Consider the following 22,387-nt stretch of genomic DNA (forward strand, 5'->3'; position numbering starts at 1 on the left):
GAACGCGATACAAAATATTCTAACACAATACATGCTCACTTCATGAATCACACCTAGCAAAAATTCATCAATGGATGAATAACACACAAAGGTGAAGGACTTTTAACACTCATCCAACAATCTTGCAAACAAAAGATTAAATTATGCATTCATCCAAAAATCACATTGAAGATATAAAAGCAATAATCATAAGGACTTTTAAAGGTTGTAATGTGGCTTGGTTAACAAACAAGGGATATGTCCTAAGGCTAATCGAAACAAAAACTCGCCTAAACCTAAGGGAGTGATCAATCCACCAAAGATTTAAACAACACAATCCGATCAAACTTCTTCCTTAACCACAAGTTTCTCAAACCAATCACAATACTTATTAGCACAATTATTCACTTCTCTTTTCTTTTTCTTTTTCAAAACTTTTTCACTTTTTTCTTTCTTTTTCTTTTCACGTTTTTTTCTTTTTTTTCTTTCTTTTCAACCTCATAGAAACAACCACATAAGTAGCAACCATTTCTCTCCCCAACTTGAATTCAACCACACCATCATATGAATACTCCCTACTTTCTAGGCAAGGTAAAAATTCATACCAAAAATCATGGTTGAGGGTTCAAGAAAAAAAAGAATCAATCATCCATGCAAAAATGAGAACTAAACACTCAAAGATAAGCATTTAGCAAAAACAACATGGACATTGACAAAAAGGCTCAAAAGGGTTAACAAATGATCACACACTCACAAGGTGAATTGACTATTTGGTTATGGTGGTTGTGCTCAAAATGAAACAAAATGCCTTGATCCTTATTTTGAGTCTTATTCTTTGATGAATTGGTAGAATTTGCATTCTTGAAGCTTAGTCTTTGGTCTTTATTACTCAATGCTCCAAAGATGCATGAATACCTATAAAATGAATGGAAAACTATTAATTGGTATAAAAATTAATCAAAAACACAAGTATGCACATATTTACACAAAAGTTAGGATTTTATTACAAAAATCATAAGAATAGAATCGATAAGTGTCACAAATATATACTCAAAATATCGACATTTTGACACTTATCAATAGGTCAGAAGTCAAAAAATTGGCATAAAATTCTAGACTAAATGCTTTGGGCATGTCAAAATCCCCCTAAAGAGTCGACCAAATCCACACCATTTCGACTCATTTATGGGCACGATGCAGTTCTTCCTATAGAAATATACCTTAATTCATCTGGAATTCAAAGGCAAGCTGAAATACCAACTAAATATTATTAGGGTATGATGTTGGATGAATTGGTTAACCTATATGAAGAAATATTGATTGCTTTAGACGTTTTGATACGACATAAAGAACGAGTAGCTAAGGCTTGTAACAAAAAGTTTAAAGCAAAAACCTTTGTGTTAGGAGACTTCATCAAGAAAGTCATTTTGCCCATGGTTAAGAAGGATCAAACCTTGGGAAAATTGTCCCCAAATTTGGAAGGATCATTCCGAATCATGCAAGCATTTACAAATAATGCGTATAAGTTGAAGATTTAAGCCCTGAAGGTTGAATCCTGCGAATAAATAGTAAGTACTTAAAATGGTATAAACCTACGTTACAGGAAATACAAATAAAGGAAGAATAGAAAATCATGCTTCTATATAAAAATACTAAGGGTTTTTTCAACCGATGTTCCCGAGTTCAGGCTCTCTGTCTTCAACCTTATTCACATTTGAATGTAATTCCTCTATTTGCTGCTTCCACTTGAGGATGTTAGTGTCGCAAGCATTAATTTCTTCATCTTTCTTTTTGAAGGTCTTTTCTAAGTCTATAATTCGACTCTTAGATTCAATTGCTAAATACCACTCTTTTGACCGAGGGTTGCAACTTGACCAACATTTTTCTCTTTCTCTAGATATCAGCAGTTACCTGGTCGAGTAAAGGTTCAAACTCTACTAAAAAGCTAATGATAGCAAGGGGGACCAAGAAGTTCAAGTTTCTTCATTAGACCTTCGATCCCATAAGAAAAGATGAAGTCCTATTCGATCGCTTTAAACATTTTTGTACTTAGAAGTTTAACTTTCAATTAGCGTAGCACTTATTCAATAGGCTCGACTAAAGAATCTCCACCAGAGACTGTTGAAGAACTTGAACACTTCTCAGTTAAACATCTTTAAGATGCTTATTATCCTGTGGTGTGTTCTTTAAGGATTTATCACCATCTATTGGTTCATCTTCAAGTCCTTTTTCTTCAAAAGAATCGGTGATTTGTTGCCCCTTGTGGACATTCTCGCCATGATCGTGGCATCTAGGATAAGAAGCATTGTGATGTTCTTCTTGTTCAGGAATTTCCTCTTTGGAAATGTATTCCATTTTTAATGATCTAGTTCTTCATTGTCAGATTTTGAAGATGATTCATCAGAGTTTTGAATCCTGGCCTCTAAATCAGGAAGTTTGTTATTTTCCGCCTCTGTGGGTTGGTCGACTTCGCTGACTAATTCTTTCATCATCTTAAGATGGACTGAGGAAGAACTAGTATAAGGGGGAATTGTATATTTAATACTTGATTCACATTGGTAGAAGGATTTTCCAACAAAAATTAGTTTGTTAGCATCTTGAGACTATTAGCTCAAGAAAGGTAGTAATTAAAATAAACTCACCTTAGTCGCACCAATATCAGGACTAGAATTGGCACTTTCAGGTTCGACGGAGGCAAAATTCTTTACTTTCTTGGCTCCCTTTTCTCTAGTTTGTGAAAAGGACTTTTTTTCCCTTTTTGCTTCATTAATGAGGGAAAAGTTGGACCATAAATGACCTTTTGGGGACCAATCATAAGGGTTTTTGATTTATTTTTCTTCTCGTTAGGAGTTTTAGGGGAAGAAGTTTTGAAAGTAACCTCGTTCTCAAATTCTTTTATCTTTGTGCCTTTTAATTGCTTGTGAGCGGATGCTTGAGGTTTGTCTTCTGTATGAACATCGACGAGAATATTAACCTGAATAAGAGAGACAACTAAGGTGTATATGTTCGAAAAGTATGTTCAATATAAAAGTGAACATGTACTTATTTCTCTTCTACCAGAGCCTTCTCTCCTCTAGTTCTCTTTTTTAAGGCAGTAATAACCAAACTAGCATCCTTCATTGTGTTTTTCTTGTGAGCAACAACTGCAAGGAATACGACAACAGATATATAAGAATAGCATAAAGGAAATATAGGATAAGTTGATCCCAAAATTTCTTTACTTTTCTCACCTTCATGTCACTACAACATTTTTCCTCTTTGACAACAATTGAAAAATGTTGCCAGAATTAAGAAAAATGTTGCCTAAAAGAATAGGGGACGTTTTCCAGGCGTCCTCTATGCGAGCATTGCCTATTATTTAAGGGGACGTTTTTTTCGGCTTTTGGCCACACTTTCGTAAAACGTCCCCTAAGCTACAAGAAAAGGGGACGCTTTTCCCTAACATTTTAGGCAACGATTTTAAGGTGTAGTTAAAAAGTGCAACGCCTGAAAATTGTCCCCTCAAAGTGGTAGAGTGGGGATACTTTTTGGGGACAGTTTTCAAATGTTGTCATATCTGATAACTATTACAAATTGTTCCCTAAAAGTGAAATAATAAGAAAGCTTAATAAATGTTTCTATAAGTTACTTAGAAATTTTTTTTACCATATATTTTATAAAATAAAGAACTCAAAGAAGAATTGCATCAATCATAAATTGCATGTACCACAAAAGCTGTGTCAATAAAATCTTCAAACATTAACTCAAATACACTTAAGAAACACAAAATGTCTGGCATCACTTAATACTATAAGCTAACACTTAGAAGTATGAGTCTAGTAAATACATAACTTCTTTAAGCTTAATGCGTAAGTACAAGCCTATAACAACAACGTCTAACTCATTTAAATTTGTCAAACTCATCGTCATCTTCATCATCCTCTTCATCACCTATGTCGTCCTCTTGAAGTTCATCATTTATGTCGTCCTATTGAAGTTCATCACCTATTTCATCCTCATCACTTAAATCGTCATTCTCATCATCTTCTTCATTGATATCTTGCTGCATAAGAAAATTATAACAAAATCAAGAACAAACAACCCCATAGATGCGTAAAACCAACCAAATATGCAATTTGAAATCAAAATGTTTAGGGGATTCATGACAAATCAGGAAAAAGAAAATTCCATAAAGCCAAATCAATAGAGATAGATTAATCATTTCACATCTACTAGAAATTGGCATCCAACTATGCTGCCACCAATAAATTACTACTATATAAAAGGAATTACCCTTTCAATTATAAACAAAACACATGCTACATGCAAGTAGTTTTGTTACCCAAAGAAAAGTAGATTCAAAACCGAACCATGCATTTCATTTTATTAGAAAGCTAAAGAAAAATAAAAACTGAAGCAAATATATCAAACATTATGAGAAACAATACCTGAACAACATAATGAAGAATGAATGTAGCAACAACGAGAACACAACAACTCAAAGAAGCAAGAATGCAACAACGCCGAAAATGCGACAACTGCAGAACATGTCGAAATTGATGCTTCTACCATATGTTCAAAGAAGTTAATAAATTTGAATTGAATTATATGCTTCTTAAGTACAAAAATGACATGGTACAACAAATAAACAACACATCAACCTAAAAGAACACAAGACTACTTGAATTATAAGCTTCTTAATTAGGAATTGTTCCACTATGTTGTGTTCTAAATATAATAAATGCAAGTTTTGAAGATTCAATAAAGTTTCAGGTAATTGGTCGTGAAAAAGATTGTATTCAAGAACCAAAAAATAAAGATTGCTAAGATTGAACAACCGTATAGGTAGTTTAGAGAAAACATAATTGTAAGAAAGATCAATCAATATGTTTAAGTGAAGTGAAATTGGCATATTGAAGAGAAAATATCATTGGAAGAAAGATCAATCAATATGTTTAAGTGAAGTGAAATTGACATATTGAAGAGAAAACATCATTGTAAGAAAGATCAATATGTTTAAGTGAAGTGAAATTGGCATATTAAAGAGAAGAGCTTGCGCTTTCAAGTAGGCAATTACACCCACCGGTGTTTGAACCGGCTCGAAATTCAACTAGTATAACAGAAGAAAATATTATAGTCACGTGAAATTTCAGTCTAATTAATGCTACCATTTTACTTTACAGCTGCACATACATCAACATTTTTCAAATGTCAAAAGTTGTCTATGCCTTATCAAATCCACTTTTTCAATTAAGTTTATCAACTTCTTCATTTTAACTTTTCATCACATCACTCCACGCTCTCTTTCATCAATATATACAAATATATATTTTTTAAAGTATAAAAAAATGTTTCTATGCTTTAGAAAGATAAAATGTCACCAGTGCTTTGTATATCAAATAAACAATGGTGTAAGAACAACTTCAACCATAAAAAATAATTTCAAAGAATAAGGCTTTATTTGTATTAACAGTTTAATTAAGAAGCTATAGCATATATATAATAAATCATGCGATGTCATAAAATGTACTAAGATATTTCTATATCAAAAGATAAAATCAAATCAGGTTGTTTTTATATAAGCTAAGTTAATGGAAATAAGTTGAAAATAATTTATGGACATTTCGTTAACCGTTTTCACAAATAAGTCTCTCTCATATCTTTCCGTTAGTAGGAACTTCAAATAAGTCTATCTAAACAGAAGATGACGGTTCTCTTTGCACAGATAATATATCTAGCAAGTTTTTCACATTACTAAAGACAAAGCATGGAGTGAACAATAGAAGAAATATCCGAAATTCAGAACTCACCGGAAACTGATCTGAATTTGCTCAAAATATAAAATATATTGCTCCTTCGGCGGTGGAAGCTCTATGTTCATAACGTGCACCTGTTTTTGCGTTTTGTTCCTGAAATTGATGTTTATCCAACGTTCACAATCAAACATAAGAAGCTAAATTACATAAAAAATTCAAAAACTATATTACAAAATACCACTATTAAATTCCATCAAATACTAAAACAAATCAAACAATTAACGAATTTGAAAAAACATACACAAACCATAGAGGTGTCCTAAAAAGTTGAATAGTTTAGAGACACGCTCAATCTATCTCTGCTTCAAGCAATAAACATACACATCCGCTGAGAACTTGTATGTGAACAAACAATTCCACTTTCCTTTCAAAGTTTATAAGTACAACTTTTATTTACACTAAACTCAGATTTTTTATCATATACTGACCATCATAAATTGATTTAACAATTAATGTTTTTCATTTTCTCCTTAATTAACTACACACACCCTGATAGAGAAATAGGACATAGTTGCAATAAAACAAATCACATATATAAACCCAATTCGAAAAACAAACCAAACAAAATTAACAACAATGAACACTACAAGCCTATAAGAGAAGCCTATAAGGGAATTAGTCCTTTGAGGTATTATAAGGCAAATAGACGAACACTTACAGAAAAAGTAAAAACAATATGATAGCAATAGAGTAGGTAGCAAAACAGCAACACAACAACACAACAACAAGATGATACCAATTGAAGCAACTCGGTGGTACTTATGACTTTAGCACTGAGGGTACACGACGCATCGGCGAACAACAACATGGGAAAAAAACGCAAGGAGCAACAACAACAAGAGTCGTTTGAGATTAGCTTTTGCCTAATCTTTTTTTTTTTTTTTGAAAAAGCCAAAAGATCTATTAACAGCAGCACAAGAAGTGCCTAAATTCTGATATCTTTTGCCTAATCTTTTAATTAGGGTTCGCATAGGAGAGTTCCCTTTTCCCTTGTGGCTATTCTTTACTTTCCCTAATTAAACAGGTTATGACTTACGATAATAAATTTTTTTAATTTTTTAAATAATTTAATACATTAAACATTTTTTTATTCTTTGGCCAAGTTGCATTCTATTTATACCGAGTGTTTTATTAATTTTATTTAATAATTTAATTTTAGAATAAATATATTTTTATGAATATTATGATAAATGATAAATATATTCTATGACGTTTGGAGGGAAAATTGCCGATTCTTTTTTGGTAACAATTTTATGCAACATTTGAAAAATGTACCTTTTTGTCAGGAGTATTGTAACAATCTAAAATTGTTCTCATAAGTATTTAAAGGAACATTTATCATTTATTGCTAAAGATAAAATATAAAGACGCTTGAAAATTGTTCCCAGAAGTATTTTAGGGAACATTTATGAGATGTTGCGAGATTTGTCTTGGCAACAGGCAAAAAGTGTTGCCTAATTTTCTTTTAAGCAACAATTTACACATGATGCATAAAAAAGTGTTGCTAGAAGCTATAAATGTTGTAGTGTGTATAGTAGATAAAACCATAACATGATTTATGTCGACATGAAGGTGACCTTTGAAACTAAATATATCATGTTTAGTCATATCTGCTCATTTGACAAGTTTCTGTTTACAATCCTTCAAGCACGAGGCCTGTATGAGCTAAATGATTAAGCTAGAACATTTTGGTCCAAGTGCAAAAACCTTTCTTCTTCTTCTTCTTCTAAGACTCCAATTTTCATTATCACTATCTCATTATCAATATCATTGTGATGTGAGAGTGACAATTTGATGTATTATATTCAAAATTTAAAAGACATTAAAGTCTCAATATTGTATTTTTTGTTGTTGTGTTATGATACAAGTGTGAGTTAAAAGTCTCATACTGTTTGAAAAAATGTAGGCTGAGAAATATATAAGTGAGAGGAGGCATAACGCTTTAAGCTTTTAAGTGAAGAAATGATTTTTCTTTTATTTTTATGGTTGCTCTTAACGTAATGTAAATGTCCCCAACACCCATCAAAATAAGAATCATTGGGTCTGACTTAGGAGCGTGCAAGACGGACTACCACACATAGCCTGAAATTTGTTACAGTTAAAATGTGGTTAAATAGGGTCTTATTAACCATCTGGCTAAGAAAAATTAGAACCAATAAAAAATTGAAGATAAAGTTTTGTATATTCACTTTAGCTTAATTACAAAAAGGTGAATGTCAGCTATATATAGCCTAGGGGATGCTAATAATATGGAACAGTTGGAAATGTGCCCAACGACTATTTTCCAGTTATACACAAGGTAAAACAAAGCTTAAAAATAAAGATATAATAAGGTTACATGTTAATACCATCCCTCAAACTAGAATGGATGTTAAGAAATCTTAGTTTGCTAATACGGCTGGAAAAGGACCAAAGTGCAGAGACTTGGTAAAAATGTCGGAAGCTTGGTTGGCAGAAATCTTATTGAATGTAGCTTTTTGATATTTGCACACCAAAAGAATGCTTTTGTGTAAAAAATAAAACAATGTACTACAATAGCGTTTTGTAAAGAGTGCTATTAATGAAACATCCTATAATAGTGGGATAGAAGGGGGTAAGGTGGTGAATTCAAGGGCATTAGCTGAATCAGTGTTGGTATTTACCGGAGGTGTGGGTAGGATGAGGGGAAAGAGCAGTAGTCATTGTTGGTGTTTCAAAGGGTTATAAAGGGTGGGAAATATGGTTGGGGTCCTGAATGTAAGGATGGAAGGTGGGAGAGTAAGTAAGTAAGGTTAGTTATAATGGTAGAGGTTTAGTTTGGTTGTTTTAAGGGAATATTTGTTCATAAAAATGGTGTTCCGGGGTAAAAATAATTTGCTTACTATTAATATAAAAAAGAAGGTGGCCCTTGGTTCCATGGTTGTAACCAAGATATAGGCATTTTCTAGTTCTACTATCTAGTTTGGTTCTATGTCTCTTAGATCTAGAAGCATAGTCCAAACAACCAAATATTTCCAAAGAATTATAGTCAGGCAGAATATTAAACAGTAAAGTGTAATGATTTTCATATTTCAAAAGCCTAGAACGCTTGCGTTTGATAAGAAAAACAACATGAGAAAGGGCACGAGTCCAGAAAGTTTTAGGTAAATGGGATTGGAAAAGAAGGGCATAAGTGACACATAGAAGGTGTTGGTGCTTTCTTTCCACAATGCCTTTTTTAGGTGTATCCACACAAGAAGTGTGATGGATAGTGCCCTGAGTTAAATAGAAGTTTTTAAGGGTAAACTCGGGGCCATTATCAGACCTCAGTATTTTAACACAAGTTTGAAACTGGTTTTTGACAAAAGTGATAAAATATTTTACGAGCAAAGTAGTTTCATTTTTTTGTTTCATTAAATATATCCAACAAAAACGACTTGAATCATCCACAACAGTTATAAAATACTGATGACCTTGCATAACAGGGGTGAAGATATGCCCCCGGATATCCATGTGGATAAGGTCAAAGGGTTTAGTAGTAGTAGTGCTATGGGGGAAGGGGAGCCTCCTTTGTTTAGCAGACAAGCAAGCATCACAATGAGTAGGGTGTTTTGCATAATGAGGAATAGGAACATTTTTATTAATGTGTAACAAAGTATTATTATAAGGTTGGTCCAATCTTTGGTTCCACATATGATAAGTATTTCCAGTAACAGAGTTAATATTGGAAATGTGATTGAAGATATTGTGTAAAATAAGTGTGATTAACACATAGAGGCCATGAAGAAGCTCAGCTGCACCATTTGACAAGGCAGGACCACGAAGGTAAAAGGCGACAATTTTTTAATTCTTGCCAAAGTTTTTGAAGAGATGTGAAGTATTGTGTTATAGTGGAATCACTTGTTTAAGGGTAAAGATTTCCTCTTGAAGTTCAGAAACCCTAAAGATGTCTCCTTGAAGATAGCGATCTTGTAGTTCTTGCCAGATTTTGTGCGCAGTATCCATCCATAAAACACTTTCAAGAATTCCAGGATCTATGGAGTTGGTGAGCCATGCCATAACCATTGTGTTGCAACAATCCCAAGCTAAAGTTGTTCGATCGGTAGATGAAAGACGGACTAGGGTTCCATCGAGGAATCCTAATTTATTCTTGGAACAAATCCCCACCTTTAAAGACTGAGATCAAGTATGGAAGTTTTTGTTGTTCATAGTTTTGGAAATAATGGTGATACCTGGATTATAGCTAGGGTGCATGTAGAAAGGATCGAGCATGTCAGTTTGGTATGATCGATTGTTGTTATCGGGTTTCTTTAGTGAAGATTTTGGAGTTTGTTGTGTAGATTCATCGAAATTGGAGCTTGTCATGGAAAAGGAAACAAAAAAGGTTATAGGGTTTGTGTGAAGAATATAACAAAAAAGAAGCCAAGAAGAAAGAAAAAAAGGGGAAAGACAAGGGAAGATATGAGAGATCTGGGAAATCTAATCAAAAGAATGAAAACGGAAGGAGTGGGTCACGTGAGGAAATAGAAAAAAGTAAATCAAAATCACAAGTGAAAGGCAAAGGTAATTATTGAAGGAAGAGAAAGAGGTTATTAGAGCATTAATTCACCGATACCATATTAATCATCTAGCTAAGAAACATTGGAACTAATAAAAGATTGAAGATAAAGTTTTGTATATTCACTTTAGCTTAATTACAAAAAGGCGAATGTCAGTTATATATAGCCTAAGGTATAATAAGGTTACAAGTTAATAGGTTTCATAAAATATTATCATAGTTAAATCATGCTTAAATAGAATATTTATTTGTTTTGCAATTGTTAAATTGCGGCTAACCTACACAAAGTCTCTAAATATTTGAGACGACTATAAGAATCAGATTTATCGAAACAAGTCTCAATATATATGTTGAACTTAAGATTCATAAATTTGTGAATTACTTACACCTTTCCAAAATAAGTATCAAATTTAACAACATTTTTTGTCTCAAAATTATCATTTGTAATTTTTAATGCATTATCTTCTAATTTTTATATTTAATATAATATTATATGTTATACTCCCAATGCGAAACCACTACAAACTCCATTTATAATGATGATTCATTCAAAATACATAATTAATAGAAAAATACTTTGACCAGTTACTTCATGTTCCCGTTAATATTCATTATTTTGATAAGTAACTTCGTATTCCCGTTAATATTTTAAATTTCTTCCCGTTAATTTTCAATATTTTGATCAGTAACTTCATGTTCTTGTTAATATTTATTATTTTGATCAGTAACTCCTTGTTCCTGTTAATATTCATTATTTTGATCAATAAGTTCGTGTTCCCGTTAATATTCCAAATTCGTTTCCGTTAATATTCAAAAAAATTATCAGTAACTTAATGTTTCTGTTAATATTCAAAAATTTATCAGCAACTTCGTGTTCCTGTTAATATTCAATATTTTGTCAATAACTCTGTGTTCCCGTCAACATTTATTATTTTGATCAGTAACTTCGTGTTCCCGTTAATATTCAAAATTTGTTCCCGTTAATTTTTAAAATTTAGAACAGTAACTTAATGTTTTCGATGATATTCAAAATTTTGATCATTAACTTTGTGCTCCCATTAATATTTAATATTTTGATCAATAACTCCGTGCTTCCGTTAATATTCAATATTTTGATCAGTAACTCCGTGTTCCAAGTAATATTCAATATTTTGATCAATAAACTTCATTTCCTGTTAATGTTCAATATTTTAACCAGTAATTTCATGTTCCCTTTAATATTTTATATTTTGATCAGTAACTTCGTGTTCTCGTTGATATTCAATATTTTGTTCAGTAACTTCATGTTCCTGTTAAAATTCAATATTTTGATCAATAACTTCATGTTCCCGTTAATATTCATTATTTTGATAACTAACTTCGTGTTTCCGTTAATATTCCAAATTTGTTCCTGTTAATATTCAATAGTTTGATTAATAACGTCATGTTTCCGTTATTATTCAATATTTTTAGCAATATCTTCATGTTTCCGTTAATATTATATACTTTGCTCTTTAATTTAATACTCACGTTAATATTCAATATTTTGATTACTAACTTCATGTTCTCGTTAATATTCAATATTTTGATTAATAATTTCATGTTACCTTTAATATTCAATATAGTTTGATCAATAACTTTGTTTTCCCGTTAATATTCAATAGTTTGATCAATAACTTCGTGTTCTCGTAAATATTCAATATTTTGATCAGTAACTTTATGCTCTCATTAACATGCCATTTTTTATCAGTAACTTCATATTTCCATTAATATTCAATACATTTAATATTTTGACCAGTAATTTAATATTGCTTTTAATATTCAATATTTTGATTAGTAACTTCATGTACCCATTAATATTAAAAAAAACTATTAATATTCAATATTTTGATTAATAACTACACGTTCCCGTTAATATTCAATTTTTTTTATCAATAACTTCATGTTTCTATTAATATTCACTATTTTGATGATATTTTTAAAACAAAAATAAATTAATTTTAACATTGTTTAAAAATATTTGATGATAATTAAAATATTTTATAATAACAAAAATCTTAAATTGACAAATTATAATGAAGAAATATTCTATCAAATTATATAATACAATTAATAATAAATATTTAATATAATTGATTAAACTCAATTTACAAATCAAATATATTATTCCATATATAAAAATATTTGAATCAATAGTTAATTATTCCTATAGGGATCGTATCCGGTGAGAACTGATATCTATTGTGAGAAATGAGAACTAACGATATTAACCTTCTGATTTAATTAACGCTTCAGATTTTTTTATTCCATATAAAGAGCATCATACTGAATTATTTCTTTTAGACTTAATAATTAAAAATTCCATAAATGGAGAATCTTATCATAACTATTTTTCTATTTATTATACTAATATTTGGTATAAATAAAAAATATTTTTTTTCGATTCATTTTATTTTTAAAAATTAAATAAATAATAATATTTAAATTTTTAGTTTGTCAATATTTAAAAGGAGCTATAATTATTATAATATTGTATTTTCAATCAAATGAACATTCCAAATTATTTATAATATATTTATTTTATACTTTAAAATAGATATAATTCTATTTACTATTTATTTTTGAATAACCTATATACATAGTCTTTAATTTATGTTCTAGACTTAGTGTAATTTTATTCATTACATAATTATAAATATATTGATCTATAACATATTTTGATGAAAAAGAAATAACGTTCTAATATATTTATCTATAATTTTCAAGTATAAATAAATCTTTTATAAATAAAAGCATCTTTTTATCTTTTATTATTTTTCTATTGTGACCATTTTCAATAAAAATATATTATTGATTTATTACTTATATTTTTATTTGATCTAAAATGTTAAAAAATGTAAATGATTACATATATTTTAATTTTGTTGATTTATTTATTTTCAAGTTAATAAATGTTTTATTTTTTATCTTCAACTTTTGGAACCGTTTAAAATAAAAATAAATTATTGATATATTACATAAATATTAATTTGATAAGAATTTAAAACTATCACCTAAATTTTAATTGAGTTGATTTATTTATTAGCAATTGAAAAAAATTACTTTTAAATATTTTTAAGTTACTAGCATTTTAAATAAATTTTACTATTCTATAAATATTATGTTAATTATGGTGCTTATTAGATATTGGCAAACTAAAAATTTATTATTTATTTAATTTTTTAAATAAAAAAATATTAGTCTTTATTTATACCAAATTTTAATATAATAAATAAAAAATAATTATGATAAGATTCTCTATTTATGGAATTTTTAATTATTAAGTATAATGGAAAAAATTCAATATGATGATCTTTATATGGAATAAAGAAATCTGAAGCGTTAATTAAATCCGAAGGTTAATATCATTAGTTCTCATTTCTCACAATAGATATCAGTTCTTACCGGATACACTTCCTATTCCTATATATAAATATTTTTGTTTTGGAATTATTTATAAAACTATTTAAATCAATTGTAAACTTATTCTCGTTATTATTCAACATTTAATTAAATATGTTAATATGAGTACCATATGCGCGTACCATATAATTACGCGTGTGTATCCGTAATATATTATTTTGTATTTGGATAGAATTGACCCCATTAAAGTTTTAATGGTAATATTTCAATTACTCCAGGAGTAAGTTATCAACACTTACTCCTAACCATGACCATTGATTCTTCTCAATCTAATGGTTAAAATTAATGAGTGTTATTTTTCTCTTTCCACATTTAATTACTCATTAATTTTAACCATTAGATTGAGAAAAATCAATGATCATGATAATGAGTAAGTCTTGATAACTTACTCCGTGAGTAAGAATATCCCTCCTCATATATATAACTTTCAGATTTTATATTTTAAGAGCATCCACACACATGCGACTCAAAAAGGTGGTATAAATGGACCCCACTTAATTAATTATATTTTTTTCTTACACTTTTTAATTTCTTAAACTACTTCACTATATCTTTGAAACATCCATACCAGTTGATAACACGATTTTATATCGTATATTTAGCTTAAAATCCATAGATATTTATAGCATTTTCCGTTTATTATGTTAATTTATTATGATATTACGCGTGTATTTGCTTTGTTTCAGGTTTTACACTCTTATTATGCCGAATTGTGAAAAAGAGAAGAAATGGAGCCAAAACGACCCTTATCTATGCCTAAAAGACGTAAATTGGGTGCTGAAGTAAAAAGGGAGTGCAATTAAGAGCCAAGTGTGCTGAGAGAGACCCAAAGACCCAATGAAGCAATCTAGCCCACGAAGGAAAGCAGCCCAAGCCACACAAGTAAGCAGAGACGCACGTCTCTGCCACCTCAGCAAAAGGGAGACGCACGTCTCCACCTCCCTAAAGACTCTCCACTTGAGACGCACATCTCAAGTCTCCCTGAAGAATCGGAGACGCACGTCTCCACGTCCCAGTCTGCAGAATCTCCTCTTTTCACGCAAAGCAACTGCAAAGCTTCCCCTATAAATAGAGCCAGCCACTTCACTTCAATCTGTCCGATTTCCTGCCAACGAAGTGCTGCCGAAATTGTACCGCGAACTGCTTTTCTTTATTCTGCCTTCATTTAACCGTTTATTTTCTCACAACGATTTCTACACTGGAAATTGTTGTGAACTTTTCGTAGATCTACCCTTACGTTAGATTTATCGTTTTATTTCCTTGTTTTTATTTTCTGCCATTTAAATTCCGAAGAACGATCCAGCCAACCTGTGGTGGAAGTTCGAGTACTTCAAGATTCAATTCAATTCAGATTTATTTAATTCAGGTTTTTATTTACCGCCTTATTTATATTATTATTGCATGATATATTATATGCCATTTAATATGCTTATTATTATGAACCGAACCGATATATGTATGTTTAATAGTATCAATATGTCTGGCTAAATTACTAAAGGTGTCGGTATGTAAAGTAACTTAACCGTAGGGATCCGAAATAGATTGGCTTAATTATGTTTTATTAATTATCACTTATTTTTGGTTTGTATGTCTAATTTAATTAGTAAGTCTTAAAACCAATAGAGCGAAAGTTTGAGGGGTTAGGGCGGTCAAAGGTTAAAATCAATAGAGCGAAAGTTTGAGATCTTTAACCGGATAGTAGGCATAGGACATTAGTTTTAAGGATGGCGAAAGCGTATTAAAACTGATTGGAACTTATTTATTTTCAAAAATTGTTTTTACACTCGAGCGGGATGGCGAAAGCGTACGTTAGGGTTATTAGCTTGCTCCGAGTCAACAGAGCGAAAGTTTGAGATTAGGAGATTTAAATAGATAACAACCTCGTAAAATAGGCATTTTATTAATTACATTGTTTCCAAAAAGCTCTTCTAAAATCTAATGGGATGGCGAAAGCGTACATTAGGATTAGGATAGTAGTCTGAATCAACAGAGCGAAAGTTTGAGACGAGGATTTTTAATCAATTGGAATTAGTAAAGATTTTTAATTTAATTATGCAAAAGCCAATGGACCTTCGGATTACCTTTAGTTAAACGAAATACATACTGATACCTGTCTTTTATTATTATTCTTTATTTTCTCACAATCACTTTCCCTTAGGAACAATTGAAATTTTAGTACTCCTAGCTTTACATAGTAACCTTAGATAACGGTAGATCGATTCATAGTCCCTGTGGATTCGATATCTTTTAAAACTACACGACACGACTGTGCACTTGCAGTTACCAGATTTATAGACACGTAAAGTCGCGATCAAGTTTTTGGCGCCGTTGCCGGGGACTATTTAAGTCGATATCGTAACTCACTGTTACACCGTAGAGACTAGGACAATTCTTCCCTTTCTTTTTGAACGATTGTATGCCAAATACTCAATCACAAGGAGGAGATTTAATACAACGAATTAACGAGATCGAACGTTTCATTAACGTCAAACGACGAGCTCGCAATCTTCCCGAAGTAGCAGAAATTCCGATTAATCAGGAATTGATTTTTACTGATCAAATTAATCAAATCACCCCGAAGTTAGAGATGGCTGCTATTCGTCCTCTTAGAGACTATGCCGCTCCTTCGCGCGCTGAACCGCATTCAAGTATCGCACCACCTGCGATTGAGGCGAACAATTTCGAACTCAAACCTTCACTGGTCCAACCTGTTCAACAGAATCAATTCTCTGGAAGCCCTGTAGATGACCCCAATCTCCATTTATCCGTGTTCGTGCAATACGCCGACACTATCAAAGCCAACAACGTTAGTTCCGAAGCTATTCGATTACGCCTTTTCCCTTTCTCTTTGAGAGATAGAGCGAGAGCGTGGCTTCAATCCCTGCCTTCCAATTCCATAACTACGTGGGTCGAATTGAAGAGAGTATTCTTAGCGAGATACTTTCCGCCTAGCAAAACTGCTATGCTTAGAGGTCAAATCAACGGATTTACCCAGAAAGATAACGAATCGCTCTTCGAAGCTTGGGAACGTTACAAGGACATGCTTAGAATATGCCCTCATCATGGACTCGAACCATGGCTGATCATCCATACTTTCTATGGTGGTCTCTTATATAACACTAAAATGACTATAGATGCCGCTGCTGGCGGAGCATTAATGGACAAACCCCATGATGAAGCATACAAACTCATAGAGAACATGGCACAAAACCATTACCAATGGGGTGGAGAACGAGCCGCTCTAGAGAAAGCCCAAACCAAAGGAGGAATGTACGAAATAAGTGGTATAGACCGCGTTAACGCTAAAGTAGACGATTTAACTCAGAAGATCGAAAACTTAACCATCACTCCTTCAGCCACCGCTGCCGCTGTAACACCTAACTGCGAGATTTGTGGATTGACTGGACATGTAGTTGCTGAATGCCAACTCTTGACTGGAGTCCCATCTGATCAAGTAAACTACGCTCAAGGAAACCCTTATTCTAACACGTACAACCCTGGATGGAAAAACCACCCGAACTTTTCTTATAAGAACAACAATGCGTTGTACGCGCCTGGACAAGCACCTGCTGTACCACCTGGCTACCAAAAAGCGCCTGTAGCTGCTCAAAACACCCCTAGGAAGTCAAATCTAGAAATCATGATGGAGAACTTCATAGCTTCCCAACAACAAACCAATAAAGACTTCCTGAATCAAAACATCCACAATAGCGAGCAACTAAAACAACTATCGAACAAAGTAGATGCTTTGGCTACGCATAACAAAATGTTAGAAACTCAAATCTCACAAGTAGCTCAACAACAAGCACCTACTGCTGCCCCTGCTGGCACGTTTCCTGCTCAACCTCAACCCAATCCTAAAGGACATGCGAACGCGATAACACTACGAAGTGGAACGAATTACGATGGACCCATAGATCCTAGAACTCAAAACGTACCCATGTCACAACAAGAGCCAAAGGAAACCCAAAAGAAAACAACTGACGAACAAACTGCTAAGACTGATGAGAACAATAACGAAGTGGAACCCGAAAAAGAGAAACCTTATGTTCCACCACCACCTTATAAGCCACCAATTCCTTACCCTCAGAGATTAGCTAAATCAAAAACCGAAGCGCAATTTAAAAGATTTGTAGAACTTCTGAAGCAATTAAACATAACCATACCGTTCACAGAAGCCATAACTGAGATGCCTTCGTACGCTAAGTTCTTAAAAGAAATCTTATCAAACAAAAAAGAAACTCGAGGATAACGAAACTATAACGCTTACCGCTGAATGTAGCGCTATCATCCAAAATAACATGCCTCCAAAACTGAAAGACCCTGGTAGTTTCTCTATACCCTGCGTAATTGGAAAAACCATCATAGAGAAAGCCTTGTGCGACTTAGGAGCTAGTGTTAGTTTGATGCCTCTTTCGACCTGTAAGAAACTCAATCTAGGTGAGCTTAAAGCAACGAGAATGTCTCTTCAACTAGCAGACCGTTCAGTTAAGTACCCTGTAGGAATGTTAGAGAATATCCCTGTTCGTGTAGGTCAATTCTACATCCCAACTGACTTCATCATTATGGATATCCAAGAAGATTCTAACATCCCGATCATATTAGGAAGACCATTTTTAGCAACCGCTGGAGCAATTATAGATGTAAAGCGAGGAAAGCTTACTTTCGAAGTAGGAGAAGAGAAAATAGAATTTATACTTTCCCAATTCCTAAAAGCACCTTCTATAATTGACACATGCTGTTCTACTGACATAATCGACGAGTGTGTCAAGGAAATAAAATCCGAACCAAATAAGGAAACCGAAATCCTAAGAATTCCTATGCCGCCAATTCTTGAAGATGACAACTGGCGTGAGGAATATCAAGATAACCACCTGAGTGAATGCTTAGCCTTGACTCCCGATCCTATACCTGGACCTAAGAAACCTGCTATAGAGCTGAAGACACTTCCTACCGATCTTAGATACGAATTTCTAGACGAAGAACTAAACCGACCAGTTATAGTGAACGCCAACTTAGGACGAACCGAGACTGAAAAATTACTTAATGTCCTAAGAAAATACCCTACCGCTTTAGGATATAACATATCAGATCTGAAAGGTATAAGCCCTTCTCTGTGTATGCACCGCATTATGCTCGAAGACGATAGTAAAACCTCTAGGGAACATCAAAGGCGAATAAATCCTATTATGAGCGATGTGGTTAAAAAGGAAATCCAAAAACTGCTAGAAGCTGGAATAATATATCCTATATCCGATAGTAAATGGGTTAGCCCTGTTCACGTCGTACCGAAGAAAGGAGGAGTCACTGTAATCACTAATGCAAAAGGAGAATCTGTAGCACAACGTACCCAAACTGGATGGAGAATGTGCATTGACTATAGGAAGCTAAACAAAGCTACCCGAAAAGACCATTTCCCTTTACCTTTCATAGATCAAATGCTCGAACGCCTAGCTAAACACTCGCATTTTTGTTATCTGGATGGATACTCCGGATTTTTCCAAATTCCTATCCACCCTGACGACCAAGAGAAGACCACATTCACCTGTCCTTATGGTACATTCGCTTATAGACGAATGCCTTTTGGGCTCTGCAATGCACCCGCGACCTTCCAAAGATGCATGATGGCAATATTTGCCGACTTCCTAGATGGAATAATGGAGGTCTTCATGGACGATTTCTCTTTCTGTGGAGGAAGTTTTGAAACATGTTTAGAAAACCTTGAAATGGTGCTTAAACGATGCGTAAGCGTAAACCTAGTCCTTAATTGGGAAAAATGCCATTTCATGGTTCGACAAGGAATTGTACTTGGACACATCGTATCCGATAGAGGAATCGAAGTTGATAAAGCAAAAATCGAAATTATCGAAAACCTTCAACCTCCCAAAACCGTTAGAGAAATAAGAAGTTTTCTGGGACACGCTGGTTTTTACCGACGCTTCATTAAGGATTTCTCTAAAATAACCAAACCCTTAACTGAATTACTCATGAAAGACGCCGACTTTATTTTCACCGATAAATGCACTGAAGCATTTCAAACGCTTAAACGAGCATTAATCTCTGCGCCAATTATGCAACCTCCCGACTGGAATGAGCCTTTCGAAATAATGTGTGACGCAAGTGATTATGCTGTAGGAGACGTTCTAGGACAAAGAAAGGATAAGAAACTACATGTCATATATTATGCGAGTAGAACCCTAGACGAAGCTCAGATGAATTATGCCACGACGGAAAAAGAATTATTAGCTGTCGTATTTGCATTAGACAAATTCCGTTCTTACCTGGTAGGAGCCAAAATAATCATATACACTGACCACGCCGCTATTAGGTACCTCCTAACAAAAAAGGACGCTAAACCAAGACTTTTGAGATGGATCTTGTTACTGCAAGAATTCGACCTGGAAATTAAAGATAAGAAAGGCACTGAAAATGTCGTAGCAGATCACCTCTCTCGATTGGAAAATCTGAAACCCGAACAAGTACCAATTGACGATGATTTCCCTTATGAAAGACTCATCGCCCAATTAGAAGCAAATGAATTCGAACCATACCGTCCAAACTCTGAAACCGACAAATTAGTAGAAATAGCTTTAGCCCGATCTGACGCACCTTGGTATGCAGATTTCGTAAACTACCTAGCTGCTGGTGTGCTTCCTCCTGATCTAAGTTACCAACAGAAGAAGAAATTCTTCCATGACCTAAAACATTACTATTGGGACGACCCACTCCTGTTCAAAAGAGGCCCCGATGGAATCTTTAGACGTTGTGTACCCGAGGAAGAGATAAGAAGCATAATAACACACTGCCATTCTGCACCGTGTGGAGGACACCATAGCACATCTAGAACCTGCGCCAAAATCCTTCAATCTGGACTTTTCTGGCCTAACCTGTGGAAAGACGTTTATTTTGCTGTACTAAGCTGTGATAGATGCCAACGAACTGGAAACATTTCAAGACGCGATGAAATGCCTCAAAAAGGCATTCTAGAAGTAGAAATATTTGACGTCTGGGGAATAGACTTCATGGGACCGTTTCCGTCATCGTTTGGAAATCAATATATACTCGTAGCCGTCGATTACGTTTCAAAATGGATAGAAGCTATTGCTTCTCCTACAAACGATACATGAGTAGTTATCAAACTTTTCAAAAACGTCATCTTTCCTAGGTTCGGTGTGCCAAGATTGGTAATTAGCGATGGAGGTTCCCATTTCATTTCAAGGATACTTGAGAAACTCCTTCGAAAATATGGAGTGAATCATCGAATAGCCACACCATACCATCCACAAACAAGCGGTCAAGTAGAAGTATCTAACCGCGAAATAAAACAAATATTGGAGAAAACTGTTGCTATATCTAGGAAAGATTGGTCAACCAAGCTAAATGAAGCTTTATGGGCTTATAGGACAGCTTTCAAAACTCCAATAGGAACTACCCCATTCAAACTCGTTTATGGAAAATCATGCCACCTACCGGTAGAGTTAGAACATAAAGCCTATTGGGCCATTAAGAATTTAAACCTAAACTACACTGCCGCTGGTGAGAAACGACTTCTAGACATAAACGAATTAGAAGAACTTAGACAAGACGCTTACGAAAACGCCAAAATCTATAAAGAACGAACGAAAAAATGGCACGACAAGCGTATATCTAGGAAAATTTTTAGCATAGGCGATAAAGTGCTTTTATTTAATTCTAGACTAAAATTATTTCCTGGTAAGTTACGATCTAGATGGTCTGGCCCTTTCGAAATAACTAACATATTTCCGAGTGGAGCGATAGAAATCAAAGGAGAAACCGTCAAACCTTTTGTCGTAAATGGGCAACGTCTTAAGTATTACCATCATCTCGAATACGATGAAAACATCGAAGTTTTTAAACTTGACGAACTGCCCGCTCTTTCGAAAAAATAGTTTTCTATTTTAAAATCGTCGAGCTTACGACATTAAACAAAGCGCTTGGTGGGAGACAACCCACATTTATTTATTCTTTTTATTCTTCATTTTATTTTATTTTTAAAATTTTAATCTTTAATTTTCATTTAACTATTCTATTTTTAATTATTCTAGATTTTAATTTTCTTATTATTTTTCATACATCTTATAACAACTATTATAATTATAGCTGCTATCTTAATTCGAGAAAATACTTCCTTTTTATAATTATAATTATTATTATAACTTGTTTTATTTAATTTTATTTTTTTTAAAAAAAATGAACACTAGCCTAGTTCTGACTCAATCTTAATATTTTCAACTTCTAGGTTTTTCATTTAACTACTAACTACGATGCAAGAAGTTGATAATATGGAAGTTGTGTTCCGTGGTAGAGGACAAGAAGCAAGATTTAACAAGCTGGCTGGAAGACACATGGAGTTGACTTGCTATCCTCACCAACCAACTATGGTGAAACTTGGTATCGAAGAAAGCATCCTACACCTGCTTAACCAAATTGGTTGGACTGGTTCTCACTTGTTCCGCAAGTTTAGCACTTACCGGAAGCTCACTCTGGAATTCTTGAGCTCCCTGACCTATCTTCCAAACTGTGGACAAGGGCTGAGAAAAGGAGTTATTCTCTTTAGACTCTTTGGTATGGAGTTTAATTTCTGCATCCGAGAATTTGCTGAAATGTTAGAACTACCTCATGGACCTGATGCATA

The 22,387-nt window shown here is 33.3% G+C and overlaps 1 long non-coding RNA gene and 1 other non-coding gene across 3 annotated transcripts; both read right to left on the bottom strand.

The window, feature by feature from the left end:
* Nucleotides 1–3,538: 3,538 nt before the first annotated feature.
* Nucleotides 3,539–6,781, bottom strand: LOC131647969 (uncharacterized). Of its 2 annotated transcripts, XR_009298008.1 has the most exons (4): nt 6,511–6,781; nt 5,769–5,867; nt 4,407–4,523; nt 3,539–4,021 (listed from the first exon to the last, which is right to left on the bottom strand). It is a non-coding gene; the product is annotated as an uncharacterized LOC131647969 (long non-coding RNA). The 2 variants fall into 2 exon arrangements; XR_009298007.1 differs by lacking the exon at nt 4,407–4,523 and having other exon boundaries at nt 3,544–4,021.
* A 9,912-nt stretch (nt 6,782–16,693) lies between these two features.
* On the bottom strand, nt 16,694–16,800 carry LOC131654332 (small nucleolar RNA R71). Its single transcript, XR_009299373.1, has one exon. It is a non-coding gene; the product is annotated as a small nucleolar RNA R71 (small nucleolar RNA).
* Nucleotides 16,801–22,387: the final 5,587 nt, after the last annotated feature.

Source organism: Vicia villosa, linkage group LG2, assembly GCF_029867415.1.
Source record: "Vicia villosa cultivar HV-30 ecotype Madison, WI linkage group LG2, Vvil1.0, whole genome shotgun sequence".
Lineage (NCBI taxonomy): Eukaryota > Viridiplantae > Streptophyta > Magnoliopsida > Fabales > Fabaceae > Vicia > Vicia villosa.